Here is a 17574-nt window from a genome sequence, read left to right on the forward strand (position 1 = left end):
GGAAGGAAGAAGAAGAAGAAGAAGAAAAAAAAAAAGAAGAAGAAAATGAAAGAAGAAGAGGAGGAAAGAAAAAGAAGAAGAAGAAGAAGAAGAAGAAGAAGAAGAAGAAGAAGAAGAAGAAGGAAGGAGAAGGAGAAGGAGGAGGAGGAGGAGGAGAAGGAGAAGGAGGAGAAGGAGGAGAAGGAGGAAGGAGAGAGAAGGAGAAGGAGAACGGAGAAGGAGAAGGAGGAGAAGGAGGAGGAGAAGGAGAAGGAAAATGAAAAATGAAAGAAGAAGAAGAGGAGGAATGGAAGAAGAAGAAGAATGGAAGAAGAAGAAGAAGAATGGAAGAAGAAGAGAAGAAGAAGGACTGGAAGAAGAAGAAGGAGAAGGAGAAGGAGGAAGGAGAAGGAGAAGAAGGAGAAGGAGAAGGCGAAGGCGAAGGCGAAGCGAAGGCGAAGGCGAAGGCGAAGGCGAAGGCGAAGGAGAAGGAGAAGAAGGAGAAGGAGAAGGAGAAGGAGAAGGAGAAGGAGAAGGAGAAGAAGGAGGAGAAGAGGAGAAGGAGAAGGAGAAGGAGAAGGAGAAGAAGGAGGAGGAGGAGAAGGAGAAGGAGAAGGAGAAGGAGAAGGAGAAGGAGAAGAAGAAGAAGAATTAGAGAGAATAATCTTGGCATCGAGCGCCTATGGAATGGCAAGAGAGACGGCAGCAAAAATCCCCCTTTTCCTCGTCACAATTAATTAAATTAACGGAAATTAACCAGTGCAGTTTCCTTTCCCGTTCCACCCCCTTTGTAATAAACGAAAATAAAATAAGCAACAACTCCAACCGAGACAAACCCTGAAATAAAATCAAAACAAGTAAACAAATAAACAAACACATAAACAAATGAATAAACTAATTAATTAATTAATTAATTAAAATAAACATAAACGTGAAGGAAAAAAAAAAAGAATTGGGAGTTTCAAAAAGTCTTTCCAGAAACAAAACAAAAAAAAAAAAAAGAATAAATAAACAGACAAAAAATGGAAACAAAAAAACAAACAAACAAACAAAACAAATGAATAAAAAAAACAGACAAAACAATGGAATGCAATCAAAAAACAAACAAACAAAACAAAATAATCACAATGACAAAAACAAACACAAAAAAAAAAATAATAAATAAATAAAGTCAAACCTTGAAAAAACAAAGAAAAAAAACAATGAAACAAACAAACAAACAATGACAAAACTAAAAACAAAAACAAATAAACAAATAAACAAAAACCGATGATAAATACAAACATAAAAATATTAATAAAATTCATATTACTATAAAAAAGGGCTGATTATTATTGCAAAAAAAAAAAAAACATATTGGAAAAAAAATAAACATTGGTGAAATGTTGATGTAATAATAAAACGTCATAAAAAATTAAATAAATAAATAAAATAAATAAAAAAATATAAACATTACTATAGTATATTATTTACTTTTAATTCAGTCTTAATCTTTCTCTCTAAAAAAAAATGAATTAGAAGAAACACGAAAGAAAGAAAATAGAGAAGATAAATTAACTTATCAAAAAAATCTAAATATTAAAAAAGAGAAGAAACGAAATAAAAAAAAAAATCAAAACAAACCCGACTATTTTTCTGTTTATCTTTTTCTCCTTTTTTAACCGTAATTCCTCTTCCCTCCACACCTTTCTAGCGCGTCTCTCCTCCTTCCCCGAGACGACCACCCTTTCGGCCGAAACTGGAGAAGAGCTTATGGAACTTGGGAGGAAAAAATTTGTTCTCGGCGGAGGACCGCACGAGGTCCTCCCTCTCCCCAAGAGGCCGGGCGACTGAGGCCCGAGCGGCCGGGGCCATTGACCGGGCCCCTTTTTCCTTTTCCTCGGCGGTTCTGGGGATTTTTTTTTTATTCCCCCGGGGTTTTGGTTTGGGTTGTTGTGGTGTGGGGTGCAAAAAAGTGGTTGATTTGTTTTTTTTGTGTTTTTGGGATGGATGGGGCTGTGGTTGCGGGGGGTTTTGGTGGCGGGTTTTTGGGTGGTGGTAAGGGGGGGGGCGTGGGGGAGATATTTCGCGGTTTTTTTCTACTTGTTTTTTTCTTTCTTTCTTTTTTGCTTTTATGGGCGCTTCAAAGTTCGCCGATTTTTTAAAATTAGGGTGATTTTGAAATGGTTTAAAATACAAATTTCACGGGGCAACAATAGGAGGAGCCTTTTACTACATGGTATTGAGCCTGCCTTTTCCCCCTCTCTCTTTCTACTACTACTATTTCTATCTATCTATTATCTATCTATCATCTATCTATAAAATAAATAAAAATAATATAAAATATATATATACATATATATATATATATATATATATATAATATATTTATATATATATATATATATCTATATATTATAATTAAAATATATATATATTTGTATATAAAAGATATAATAAAATAAAATAATTAAATTATATTATATTATATATTAAAATGTATTATAAAAATAATATATGTGAACATAATTATATTAATTTTAATAATAAAAATATATATATATATATATTTATATATATTAATATAAATGTAATATATATAAATATATTGTGTGTGGGGTGTGTGTGTGTGTGGTGTGTTGTGTGTGTGTGTGTGTGTGTGTGTGTGTTGGGTGTGTGTGTGTGTTGTGTGTTGTGTGCACATGGTGTGGGCTGTCTGTATGTTATATAATATAATATAAAATATATAATATATATAATATTAATATATATTAAAATTATATAATAAAATATACATATATTGTTTTCTTTTCTTTTCTTTTTTTTTAGTATATATTTCTTACTTCATTTTTTCTTTTACTTATTCCTCCAAAGCATTTATTTCAGGGGGCAAAATCTTTCCCCATGTTTGTAGATTTTTAGCTGACAAAAAATGAAAAGCAAATGCAAAAATATTCAACCACTTTTTTAAAATTTTCATAGCCAAAGATGTAGATAACCGACTAGCTTCTAAAAACAAGAAAAACCCTATTACCATTTTTTCTTTATTGTATTTTCAGTAAAGCCTTTTTATCAAGGGTTTTTAATTTGAAAATGTCAAAAAAAAAATATCAACTGCCTATGTAAAGTTTTTTCACAAACATTTTTTAATATCTAACATTCCCCTGTTTAAATGTCCTACAAAAAATAAAATATGATATTAATAAAGATTTTTACTCTTTGTCTATAGAAATGACCAAAAATTAATATCCCCCCCACACACACACACACACACACACCACACACACACACACACACACACACACACACACACACACACACACACACACACACACACACACACAACACACACACAAAGTTGTATATGCAGTTAATACCATTTACCATTTACCACCATGTTCCTTTTCTTTACTTATGCTTGCCTATCTGCTATCTTCAGTTTCTATTCCCAAGGACAGTAGTGGGTGTGTTGCTTCAGCTTATAAGATTCAGAGAAAATTGTGCATATACTATCATCAACCAAATGACTCATCTCTATAGAGGTTTAATAAGAATTGATGAAGTCTTATAGAGATGAAGAACTTTACATGGCAAAAGATGGATATGATGCAATTCAGTTACATATTCACCAGAACACATGATTTAGTTTCAAGCATCAATTACATCTCTCATATTGTGAAGACATTTATTCACAAAATGAGTAAATTGGCTAAATTTCTCTAAATTTCTCATCGCTAAATTTCTCTGCTACAGAGAAATAGAAATAAATATTTGTATGCACTAGGTGATTTATGATTAATGTTGACTTATAAATTCATTCTGTAGTTCATTAGTGTCGAATAAATGCTTTGTCCACTGTAGTTTCATGAATTTTGTTAACACATGAGAAGTTTTTTTGTAACCTAGGGGGTCAGTTAACATTCTACTGACCTCATCTGATTACCTCACTTCATAAATTTTCCAATATCTTTTTTTTTTATACTATTTCATCAGCAGCACTATAATAAAATTACATTATTAATTGTAATACTTTTTTCCTTTTTGTTCCTGGTTGTCTCTCCTAAAACACCCTTACGTACTTTCCATCTACAACATTCAGTTGAATAAACCTTTGATATGTATTTCATTTTCTATTCAACTATAACCAGTTTTCCTAACTGATTATATTGGCTGTCTGATCTCAGTGAATTATTTTCACATGATTTTGCTCTTTTGATCAGCATAATTGACTCCCTACTAAGATATATTCAGGTGAAGAAAAATATGAAGACTATTTAACAAATTGCTTTAATCATACTTCATATATCCGCAAAATTGAGTGGGCTCTCTTCTGATGGTGTCCATTTGCATAGGAAAGGGTTGCAGGGTGGAAGGGGGAGAGTGACGCAAAGTGTGACGGTGAAGTCTGGTACTGTGGGCTATGGTAACTTCCATCATAGTTGAGGTTGAGCTGAGGTTTCGGTGCAAGGGGGAAGCTTGGGGTAGCTGCGGTGAACCCCTCCTCACCGAGTCATGTCTGGAACTATCATAAGTGGGTCCTCAGCGGCAGATTGGGCTTGGTATGAATAGGAGGGGCTGGGGGGGTATTCTGATAGTGTTGTTGGAGGAGGAGTGCTGGGGAGTTGCGGCTGGAGAGACACGTTTGTATTCTCCAGGTCTGAGAAAATGTCCCCCTGTAAGAAGGAAAAGGAATATGTGAATACTTGTGTAAATAACAAATAAGTAAATAAATAAATAAGACATAAAACAAAGTAAAGAGTAATGAATGAAAAAATAACACTAGTCTTACTAATAAAAACACATACACTTCCCATACATTATTATCATTATTCTATGCTTAAAATTAAGTCCTAGTATACAGTTTTAAATACACTTTTTTTTTTTTTTTTTGAGAGAATAAAAATAATATAAATCAGGAAATACTCATCAAATCAAAGTATAAAATTAGATAATAAAATCTTCAAATTACTTGACTAAATGAATCATAGAAGCTAAAGAATTGCACTGAATAGTGAACTACAAGGAACTACTATGAATCACCTAAAGGACAAGGATTTCCAGTGAACTACAATGAACTACAAGGAACTTGCACAGACTATCATGAATTCTATAAAACTTCAGTGAACTACAAGGAATGCAATAGCTATTATGAACTACAAGGAATTACAGTAAACATACATGACATACAGTGATCTAAAAGGAAATACCAAACTATGAGGACCTCTTGTGGTTATGAGAAACTACAGTAAACTACATGTATTTATAAGGTACGAACAAAAACTACAATCAGATACAAGAGACAACTATGACCTACAAGCAACTACCATAGACTACAAGGAATATATACCTGCGAACAGTCAGCATTACTGGTGATGACCTTGTGGGCCTCCTCGGTGTTTTGGTTGTTTGCGTGGAGGGTTAGAATTCTTCTTCTTGGCCTGCCGCTTGCGTGCTGGGGCCTTCGCCATCTCCTTCGGGGTATGTTTCTTCTTGATGTGAACCTGGTGTGAGGAAGAGGTGTGATGAACAGTTGTGAAGAACAGCTGTGGTTAGGAGTGATGAACAAGTGTGAAAAAAGGCGTGAAAAAGGTGAAGAGATGTGGTAAGGTGTGATGCACAGGTTTGATAAGCAAGTGTGAAGAGATGTGGTAAGGAGATGTGATGAGCAAGTGTCATAAAAGCAATGAGATGTCACAGAGTGACAAGCAGGTGTCATAAAGTGATGTGTAGGTGTCACAAGGAGTGACAAGCAGGTTCACAAGGAGTGACAAGCAGGTGTCATAAGGAGTGACAAGCAGGTGTCATAAGGAGTGATCAACAGGTGTCATAAGGACTGATGAGCAGGTCTCACAAGGACCGACGAGGTGTCACAAGGAGTGACAAACAGGTGTCACGAGGAGGAGGAGGAGCAAAGGACAAGGAAAAAAGAAAAGGAATCGAGAAGAAGAATGAGAATGAGATTAGAGAGAAGAAAAAGAAGCTGATGATTAGGCACAACATGAAGAAACTGGACCGACACCTAGTTATCCTACCTTGACCCTATCCTGCCTGGCTGAGCAGTAGTCGCACTGCGGGCACTTGAAGGGTTTCTCGGGCAGGTGCAGCTTCATATGCCGACGGAGGTGACTGTTGGTAAGGGAAGTTGCGGCCGCATGTGTTCCCACACAAACGGCCTGCTTTTTGAATGTCCTTGCATGTGTTCCTTCAGGTGGACTTTTTGGCTTTTGTGAACTGCAGTCTTGGAACTGCATCTGGGGAGTTCACCTGCACAGACCCAAAAATGGAATTAATACCTGAACTCCATTGTACATATCTGTCCTCTATGTAGAAGCATAGGAGATATCCGATTTCACATACAACAAACAATGACAGCCCAAAACAAAATAGTATAATGCCATACCTGTGTGTATTTTAGTGTGTACAATGAAGCATTTTAGTCTTGCCTGACCATCCAAAACGTCTCACACAGGGGAATGGTCGCTCGTTGGTATGCTTTGTCTCGTGCACCTTCAAGATTTGAAGTCGAGAGAATGTAAACACCACAGGTCTTTTGCCTAAAATATACAAGAAAATGTTTTTTATTTTGCAGCAAAGACCTTCCTTTATATCGATAATATGCATTCACACTTTTCCCCTCTCACTTCTTTTCCATTGTTAGCTATCTTATCACCTTCCTATTATTCATCAAGGACCATGTCAGCCCCTAATGTTGGAAATTTTTTCTGTAAATGGAATCTTATCAAATGAAACCCAAAAAGAAATTGTTTTTTTTAAATTAGTAAGTCAACTAAAAAACAATATTTTTGTTGTGACCCCTAGCTCTTTATTCTTCTGTTCTTTGTTTCTCCAAAGTATTTTTCGGGAGTTGGTGATTGATTTCACACCTGAGGACTTTGTGGTGTTTTGGCCTGATGGGATGTCCTTCCTAACATCAAATGTGTATCAGTTCAGGGACATAACCTCTGCATTGAGGCCAGCACAGTAGCTAACTATCCCTATGAATGAACATAACCCACAAATCGAAGTGAGAAAAAAAAATTCTCAGGATCATATTGTAAACCATTTTTCTATAGCTTCAAAATATTTCTTGTATATTCTTAATTATCCAAGCCTCACTTTCTTAGAGAAGGAACGACCAAGCATTTAACAACCTTTTTTAAAATTTCCCAATTACTGCAAAGTATTGCTAATTAAAACTATTTTCCTTGTCCCATATGTTTCTTTTTAATAACTGCAATTCTTTGTTATTTGCTGATCACTTCTATTTGGTGGTAAGAACATTAAGTACCTACATTAACCAAAAGAAAGACCCGATTTTTAAAAATTTATCATTCACTATAATCCTGTAAGTAGGAAATATTTTTCTCTATGGTTTTATATATATATATATATATATATATATATATATATATTTTTATATATATATATATAATATATATATATATATATATATATAAACCATAGCATTTGTCTTTTCCCCAGTTGATTATTAGCCTTCCTATCACTCACTCACAAAAAGCATAAAGAAAGTATTACAAATATTTACACTTGTACTTCCTGCTCTTGGAGTGGAGTGCCATGTGTTCCGTCAAGTTGAACTTTTGTGGGAGCTGAAGGACAGTGGGGGGCATTTGTGGGGCCTTGGTCTCCTGGGTGCGTTAGCCGATGGTCCAACAGGTGATAAATGCGCTTGAAAGATTTCTTCACCTGTGAGGGTGATAACAGTTATTCTGGTTTTTTCCCCTTGCCCGGGGGTTTCTATACATGTAGATTAATAAAAAAAAGTAAAAAAAAAGAAGAAAGATAAAAATGGACAACTGACATACAGAAGGGAAAACCCTACAATAGCTATGACACAAAGTAATGAAAAGCAAAATTTGCAAATAAAACCCGTAAACAGGGATGTCAAATATGTTGTCAGACATAGTTTTTCACAGGCAGCCCCATAAAACCCTTTGCTGCTCAAGCTAAAACCCAGTATTTCCTACAATTTAACTGGCCCTTTGTCTATTAACACAATATCAACAGGTGGCAGGATTACAATGCCATGCCCAATGTAATAAAAGTTTAAAAGACAGTACATAAACCCACTGACATTGGGTTAAGAATATCACTTATGTTATATCATATTCCTTAAATCAATCAAATGATATGTTATATCACATTCCTTAAATCAATCAAATGAGATATTTTGTTTTCTACATATAATATTCTGTATCATGTTTTAGATAAATCATATACCAGTCCTTTCTTTTTCCTAAAAGCCCAAGGGCATTTCAAGTGAGTGAATGAGTACCTTACATTGAATCCAAAGCTGAATTGATCAATCATAAAATAATTTTAAAAACTGGTTGTTGTTTTTCCTGTATTTCCAACTATCATCTCAAAATTACATTAAAATAAACATATACTTCTTAAAGGACTCTTTCCAATACAGTGTATCCTCACATGTGTCACAGCGGTGGGGTGGCCTGGAAAGTGGCCCCTCATATGGACATAGTAATCCTTGATGCGAGGGAAAGTTGCTTGGCAAAGTTCACATGCTCTCTCTGTTGCTGCAGGTTTATCCTCCCCTACAGAAAAAAGACAGCAAATATGAATGTAGAAAAGAGAGAACATGATATAATATATATAATCTGTACTTCAAATGTATCCTGTCACCAAAATAATCCTTTCTTTGGTTATGTAAATGAACCTATAATGCCACATTTACCCACTTTTGCTTTCTCCACTGGCTTGATCCGAGAACTTGTCCTCCTCCATGCCTCCTTGCCTTGTGTTAAGTTCCCATCTGACCCATCTGTTTCCTTCCTCTCGGCACTCTCTGGCCTCACCCTGCTTATCCATGACAGCCGTTTCTTCTTCTTGGACTATCGCTTCTGGATCATCCGGGTTTATGCCGTCGCCGTCAAAATGTGGCAAGTCAGCTGTGTTGACGACCAGCCTGTTGGAGTGTGCCAAGTCTTCTGGGGTGTGTTACGACCTGGGTTCCATTTGATAGGAACCCTGAAAGACTCCCTATAGAATGAGACAAAAGACAGACAGTGTAATCAAGCCATACTATTGAAAAATCTGTTTATGTGTTATCCTGTATGTAATTCAGTAAAATGAAACAGCACATACTAACAAATATAAAATGAGAACATTCTAAATTTACAGCAACTTCAAAGAAACAATTCCCCCTGATGTTGCTGAATTTACAGTTCTGTTGATCTTAAACTTGACCTGGCGAGGGGTAGCATCTGCATCAAGGGCAATTATAGGTTGAAGGCTGTCAGGAGTGATGCCCTCAGGCAGCTCTGTCTCTAAATTCCTTCTATCTCCAGAACCTTCAGCCTCATTAAACATGTTTCTCTCTTCAATGCAGTTCTTATATAATGGACCTCGGTCTCCCTCATTCATCACACTTCTTGCATCTAGGCTGCATTCTGAAGACTCGTGTTTCATATCTGATACCATGTTCTGAGGTACTATGTCCCTCAGTCGAATGGTTTCCAGAGATTCTTCACTAGGCCTGGAGAGGGCTCTGTGAAACCTTTCCTCTGATATGCTTTTCAGGTAGTGATCATAATGCTGTTCCTCATTCGGAAATCTGTCCTGGAGGGCAGGGTCACCTTGGTCCTCAATGTCCATCAACTGCTTCTCATCCCTGGGGTCCTGCTTGATCTTTTGGCACTGTGAGAATTGGTGCTGGACTGTCATGTCTTGTGGGCAGTTGGATATCTGAGTGTCAGTTGAATTCTCATTGTAATATAACTCCCGCTGGTTGCAGCTGATGTCCTGGGCACTAGCAGAATCATCCTGATAGTAAGATTTTGTGTAGTTCTCTTGGTTGTGGTGAGGTTCAAGGATCAGATGTTGGTTTTCTTTTTCTTCTGGAGGTCGACATGGGTAGCAGTTCAAACCTGGATTGATGTTTCCTCATATGGAATGATTGTTGTGCTCTGATCATCAGAACTGTTAAGTCATCTTCAGATTGTAGTTACTTACATAATATGACATATTTTTCAGTGTATTTTCTCTGCTGGAATATACCAGTGGAGCACTAACTCTAGCATTATATGAGTCTGAGACCTTCATGGTAAAGCCTTGTTCATAAACTTGTCTTTGGTACATATGACTAGAATCAGAGGAAAGGGACTCCTCATGGTGTACTGTGGTTCTTGATGCCACAGCGTCATGGTACGTGCATGAGGTGGGCCAAAGTGACCCTGATTATCACAGGAAAAGCTTATGTCTTCAGCCGATGTTGTTTCACCAATGGAATCCTCAGATATGTGTGCATGGGTTCCAACTATTGTTGATGATGTTGATGGGTGTGAAAACACAACATTAGGCTGATTGATGTGCATGTCTTCTGCACTGTGTCCCACCACACGACACAACTCGTACTGGGGACATTGCTCTGCCTCCGGCTCCTCACAGCCTCTCCTCGAACTTACATGGAAATCAGTAATTTTATGATGGTTTCCTAGTGCCGCTGCATTAACCTGATTTTCCTCCATGTCTGAGGAAACCTCCTGAATTGCTTGTGAGGGATGGGCAGCGTGGGAAGGGAAGTTCTGTGTTTGTGACTAAGGGGTCAGGTGGTCTGTTACTTGTCAGCTGATCTTCTTGGAGGCCGTCAATTGCAGTGGATATGGCCAGACTAAGGAAGCTCTCATTGTCAACCATGGAATCAGAAGGCTGGAAATTTAAGGAAAAGCTTTTTAAACAAACCATTAAAAATATGACTGTAACAGCTGGTTTATACAAACTTTTCAGTTTGTTACATTCATTCTGTTGCAAAATAATTTACCAAATGCATGTTCTCACAAAGCAATAATACATGATAACAAATAGCTGCATAAGCACTAACATAACTGCAAAGAACATCAAACAGAAAACATAAAAGAAATCATCTGACCTGACAGAACTTTGCTTTTAACTTGTAGAAAGGTGCAAGAAAATCTGAGGGAAGAAGCTGGTTATCATAAGGGCATCTAGCAAGAAGAACAGAGCCAGAAGTGAGTTGGAGTTGGAGTACAAGGGATGTGTCTGCATTAGTTTGATAGCCGTCTGAGGATTCAGGCGGCACCACTGGACCCAGGTGAGAGACTTCGCAGGTTGCGTTCTCTGCTGCTGGGGTTGTGGTGAACCCAGCGTGTCACCAAGAGCAAGGTACTGGTCCTCATCAAGGGCCCAGCTCTGCAATGGGAACTTACACTCACTCACGCATTCATTTCCATCCCTCTGGCTACTATCTCAAAGGGAATACAAGTATATTATCCTTAAGTACAACGTCATGCTTAAAAGAAGTTCAAGTTTTCATTAAACTAATGCAACTTCAAAACATAAAATTAAATGTATCATGGACCTATGAGATACTCAAGTTTCTGCCATTCATCCTTACCGGACACCTCAAGAAGTCTTCAAGTTGTGTGTGTGAGAGTTCCAGGACCTCCTCTCCTTCTATAATGTCTGACAGGTTAGAGCTGATGAAAACCCCCAGTTGTCTTCTCTAAAGATTCAAGGTTAAATCTGAAAGAAAAAAAGATAATAAACACCATCAGAAATAATAGTGTGTGAAATCACCCCTTAAGATTGATGAAGTTCTAATACTGTTGAATATGTAGTACCAAGGTCTAGTTAGACACAGAAAACTGGGAGGAGAATTCAGTGAGGCTTTGCTATGGGTCCTCCTGGGTTATCTCATTCCTCTTCTCTCATCTCAGTTGGTATTTTGAATTGCTTTACCAATATGCTGCATCCCTCCTTCTCTATTCTAACTATTCTAAACTTGGTTGCTCTGCTGCTCAGTAAACATGAATCATTTTCGCTGAGTAAAATCAATAACTCCAAATTCTGAAGGCCTAATTTACTGCTCCTCTCTCTCTTTGTCCTACCTTAGTACAACATGCCAACACATCACACAAAATTGTTGCACACTTAACAAAAGAGAGATGGAGATCTGATGTGAAAATAAAGAGTATGGCCTGGCAGTGAAATTACTGTCATTAGGGGGTTGAATCTATAGATATCTTTATATTAACCCATTCTGACTAGTTTCAAACACTGTGAATATCTTAAGTCTTATAAAACTGTATTCACTCGCTATTCTAAAGGGAAACATACTCACTTAGTTGCCATATCTCTCACTGTCAAACAGTTGGCTGCATCAAGGTATCTGTCTAAGTATTCTGCACAGTGTTTCCTTTCAGCTTAGCAATGAGTAGTTTATTTGCCAGCCGCAAGAGCTCGGCTACGTTGGTCTTGTCCACCACGACTGTTCCAGTGTACATGTAAGTCAGGAGGCACTGGAACACCTCTGGATCCTGAGAGCTGATGTTCAACTGTTCCTTCACTGTCTTGCTGGCTGTCATATCATGCATAAAGAATTAGACTCTTTAGCTACTCTTTATAAAAGGAGCAACTCTTATATAAAAAGTCACTCTTACATAAAAATCACTGGTAATTTATATAAAATCACAATGTGAGGTGTTCTTGATAAAAAAGAAGAAAAGGCAGCTCAAAGCAAAGCCTTATACAATAACTGATGTTTATGCACATGGGTTAGTGGGGACAACAAAGTAAAATTACTACGTGTGGCAATTACCCATGTTAAAGAGAATTAGACCTGAAGTGCCCTTACGAAAAAACTACATAAACATGGGAGTCAAGGTTTAGAGAGCCCTTCGTAATACTTTTGCAGTTTATACATTATGAGGCCTCTTGTATATTTCATAAATAAAACCACACTATAATGCCGTTCATTCCATCCATAATAAAAATGAACAATCGAATTGTTTCATGATTTAAAATTAACATATAATAGTCATAATTAATGAATTATACACAATGATGATAAAATACCATAAAAATATCCATAATTATAGCGGTACCTTTATCATCATTGTTATTATTTTCATCAATATTATAATCTGATGATTATTTTCATTATTATCATTATCTTTAATATTACTATCAATATCTTTATCATCATTTGTCCTTAGCATTTCTTATAATAACTATCAATATCATTGTGATGTCACTATTGTTATTATCATTATTTTTATCGTTATCATTTATTAGTATCTTCATCATTTTTTCACATTATCATTATCATCATCATTAAGTAAACTTCATTGTTATCATTATTGTTATAATTATCATTATTGCGATTATCACTATGATCTTTATCATTACTATCTTTATTTCAACATTCTTTGTTTGACATTCACTTCATATACATATTCATATCCAAGAAAATACATAAACATTCCTGATAAATAAAATTTATAAAATATATATATAATATTTTTATATTTTATATAATATATATATATATATATATAGATTTTAATATTTATTATATTATTATATATTAATTTTATATGTATATATATGTATATATATGTATATAATTTTATATAGTATAAAATGATATATATTATATATATGTATTAATTATATGTATATAAAATATATAATATATGTATTTTAATAATATATAATTATATAAATAAATATATAAAATATATATAATAATATATATATAATATTATAATAATATATATATAATATATATATATAATATTTATATTTATATTTATATTTATTTTATATATATATATATATATATATATATAAAATTATATATAAAATATATATATATATATATATATATATAAAATTTATAATACATAAGTAATCAAGGAACAAAAACAAGTCCCCAGGAATCAACCTTTGAATATGGAGTCGAAATAGGGAGAGCAAGCAGCCAGAACACAGCGGTGTGCCTGGAACTGCTTGCGGGCCCCACGTGCAGGATGACATCACAGCACCTCACCAACTCCGCGCTGGCTACGCAACTTTTCCAAGACTGCCGTTCCGTGGGTTTTTCCGTGAATGTCATGGCATTGTTGGGCAGGAGTTGAGGGCCAGGCTGGCAGTTTCTTGGATCTAGGAGGAAAATAAATGGGTCAATATAAACCAACCAATAAAATACATTCCATACACACATACACATATACATAGAACAGTGCGTGCATGGACACACACACACACACACACCACACACACACACACACACACACACACACACACCACCCCACACACACACACACACACCCCACACACACACCAACATATACATAGAAAAGTGCACACATGGACACATACACACACACCACACACCCAAAGCAAGGTAATAATAAAGGCTCCAAAATATTTTAGGATTATCAGTAGAGAATCAAATAATGTGTTTGATTACTTAGTTTTCCCAAAATAACCAGTATTCCAAAACTACACCTAAGTATTCACACATACAATCATAAAGAGAGGGAACAAAGATTCTGCCAAAAATGAAAGACAATGTATATAAGAACTTAATACGGCTGGGATTAATAAAAAAAAATACATGAAATTAATGAAGTAGTAGTCACAAAAGGGGAAAACAATGATTGAACTGAACTCCCTGCACCCAAGGGGTCGAGATGTAAATTGACAACAGAGTTTTTGGCCCGAGCCTAGGCAACTTGTGTGGTTTTAACTACATTCTTCAAGGTTCACTAAAAAATTTACACACTGCAGTTCTCCCGATATATAGACTTTGAAAGTTGACTAAAATCTCTATTTTATTATACTTTTGTAAATCAGCCCCCAGGAATGGCTGCAGCAAACATTGACTAAAATAACCAAATTGATGCTGCACGACCTCACAAATGGCCACTCAAGTCTCACAAGCCTAAAATAGTCAAACTTCACAACAACCCCAGATAACAACCATTACAAAAGTGTTCTTACACAAGATTGGGCTAATCAATTTATGGATAGTCTTCATGAGTCATTATCTACAGATGACTTGAGCATCCAGGAATCTTTTTAATTTGATCAATGGTTTTTTTCTAAAGGAGTGCATATCAATTAAATGGAGGCCTATCACTCTACCTATGATAGATGGTCTGACGAACAGCTGTGAATAGTATTTTTATACATCAAATAAAGTTCAATTTCTGTAAGAAATATCATAGAGAACAGTGTCTTTAGTTTTATTAGTTTATAGATTCCATATGGTGTATATCATGAGTCACATGACTATATATTATATATTACCAAATCTATAGTTTTCATCTATGAAAATTAGTACATGATTTCAAAGCAAAAGAATTTTACCTTCCATGAGAAATTAAGAATACTGAATATGAAGGTCGTGTTGCCATATACAAAAAAAAAATCTATACCTTAAAGATTGGTCAAATTTTGTCATTAGTACGGGTGTATTTACCTTATTTTGATACGGGATATCGATAAAATAAATCAATCTAAACCCTTTTTTCTCTGTGTGTTATCTCCGCAAAAGAATAATAACGTAAATAATATCTTTATTCTTTATTTACGCATTCCGATTCTCAGGTAGGTTTTGGTCACAGTTATGTTACTTTCGCTTTACCAAGAATTCTCTTGTTATCCCAGGTGGGGTAAGGGGGGCAAAGCCCGTTAGAAATAACTGAGGAATCCTGAAATTGGAAATGAGCGTGAAATGGCTGTGATGGTGGTGGTTGGTACTCAAATCTTGTTTATTACTTTTTACAACTATCAGGCGGCTGCTGGGCTGTGGTCATGTGACATTCATGTTGGCGAGGATTTCTCTTGCTTTTAGCTTGACTCTAGCTTGCCATGAATACGGGGTGATGATTTGTTATCCCAGGTGGGGTAAGGGGGTAACAGCCCCCTAAAAATGGGTTACAGGGGGGGAAAGCCCCCTTTTAAAGAGAAATAACAGAGGATCTTTGAAATTTGAAAAGCATGTGTAATAGCTGTGATGGTGGCGGTCAGTACCTGAAACTCATAAAAATAGTGGTTTACAGATGAAATGAAGGTTGAAAATGACGTGTACGTTTCATACGAAATGGCCACCCATACTTTTTCCAAAAAAAATGACCAGGAGATACACTTAAAAAAAAGGAAAATAATAAGAAGTAAATCTGTCTGAATTAAAAAAAACTCACAACTGCAATTCTTCTAATTTCACGAGATATACAAGAGACCTACTATTACCCCCCCTCCCCCCCAAGAGAACTACAATTGCCTCAGCTCGAAGACGACCAACAAAAAGCACTCCTCTTCTTCTTTTATAGGGTTTTAGACTCATGTCCACAATCCCTGGATCTTATTTCTTGGAATCATTACTCTCTCCGAAAGATTATGATCCCTGTCTTATTACGATATTTATCCTTCTCGACTTATGTAAGCAGACTTTCCTGTAACTTATCATGTAGTACTTCCCAGCAGGAGCACTCACCTCGATTTCCTAAAATGCTACATATACATATACATATATATATATATATAATCAGACGTGTCAAATGCCTCGCAGCTCCCTCAGCAGCGACATCGGGAGGAGGAGGAAGCAGTCAGCTGTTCTTTGTTTACTAATAGAGACCGCGGGGTTATTTACCTGTTCATTAAAATATTTCCTCTCTAAAACAATAACAATTAACAATAATAATTAATAATAGCAATTATGTTTCTAAAACAATAACAGTTGGACAATAAAAATTTAAATTAATAATAGTAATTGTGTTTCTAAAACAATAACAATTAACAATAACAATAACAATTAATAATAGCTATTATCTTTCCAAAACAATAACAATTATTAATAGTAACTATATTATTACTAACGATGAAATAATAACCATAAACAATGCTCACATTAACAACAACAATAAAACCCCATCAATATTTCAAATAACAAGTGTCAAAAAGGAATACAGTAAAAACCCTCTTTTGTTCTCTTGTGCATCTACACTTTGACTCTTACTTTTTTTTTTCTCTCTCTCTCATTTTTCTTTCATTTACAAGTAAACAAGACAAAAAAAAAAAAAAAAAAAAAAAAAAAAAAAAGAAAACAGAGCAGTCCCACTCCTTGTGTTGCACAGACGGGCCGCGCGACTTGCCTTCCGTTATTTTTTGCGCTTTTCCTGTGAATTCGTCGTTTCTCCCCGTCAATTCGTCGTCTTCTCTGTTAATTCATCTACTTCTTTTTTAGTTCGTCGTTTTTTTTTCTGTGATTCGTCTTTTTTTTCACTGTCAATTCGTGGTTTCTCCCTGTCAATTCGTCCTTTTCCCTGTCAGTTAGTCTTCTTACCTGTTAATCCTCGTTTTTCCCCCCTGAATCCGTCATTTGTCCAGTCAGTTCATCATCTTCCCCGTCAATCCACAGTTTTCCCTGTCAGTCCGAGGTTTCCCCAGTGAATGGTCGTCCAGGGCAGCGATGTCGACCCAGCCCCATCCAGGCGAGGCTGCGAGGAAAGAGACGCGAGGGAGGAAGCCCATACCCATGTCCCTTAAGCTGGAAATGATTGCCAAATACGAGAAAAGGGTTGAAGCTGCGTGACATTGCTAAGGAGACGGGAAGGCCACCTCGACCATCAGGGTGGTGGTCAAGGACCGGGAAGGCATCAAGGAGGCTGCCAGGAGGTCGCGCGCCAGGCCTGAGATGGAGAGGCGCCTGGCTCGCTGGATGCACGGTACGCAGAAGCAGCAGCAGGAGCTGAGCTTCACGGATATCCAAGTGAAGGCCCTTTCTCTCTACAGGGATATCGAAAGGAGGTCTGGGACTCGGCACGGAAG

The 17574-nt window shown here is 36.2% G+C and overlaps 1 pseudogene; it reads right to left on the reverse strand.

Moving 5' to 3' along the window:
* Window positions 1-4245: 4245 nt before the first annotated feature.
* On the reverse strand, window positions 4246-17283 carry LOC119569966 (annotated as a pseudogene).
* Window positions 17284-17574: the final 291 nt, after the last annotated feature.

The sequence above is a fragment of the Penaeus monodon genome, unplaced genomic scaffold (assembly GCF_015228065.2).
Source record: "Penaeus monodon isolate SGIC_2016 unplaced genomic scaffold, NSTDA_Pmon_1 PmonScaffold_2032, whole genome shotgun sequence".
NCBI classification, from domain to species: domain Eukaryota; kingdom Metazoa; phylum Arthropoda; class Malacostraca; order Decapoda; family Penaeidae; genus Penaeus; species Penaeus monodon.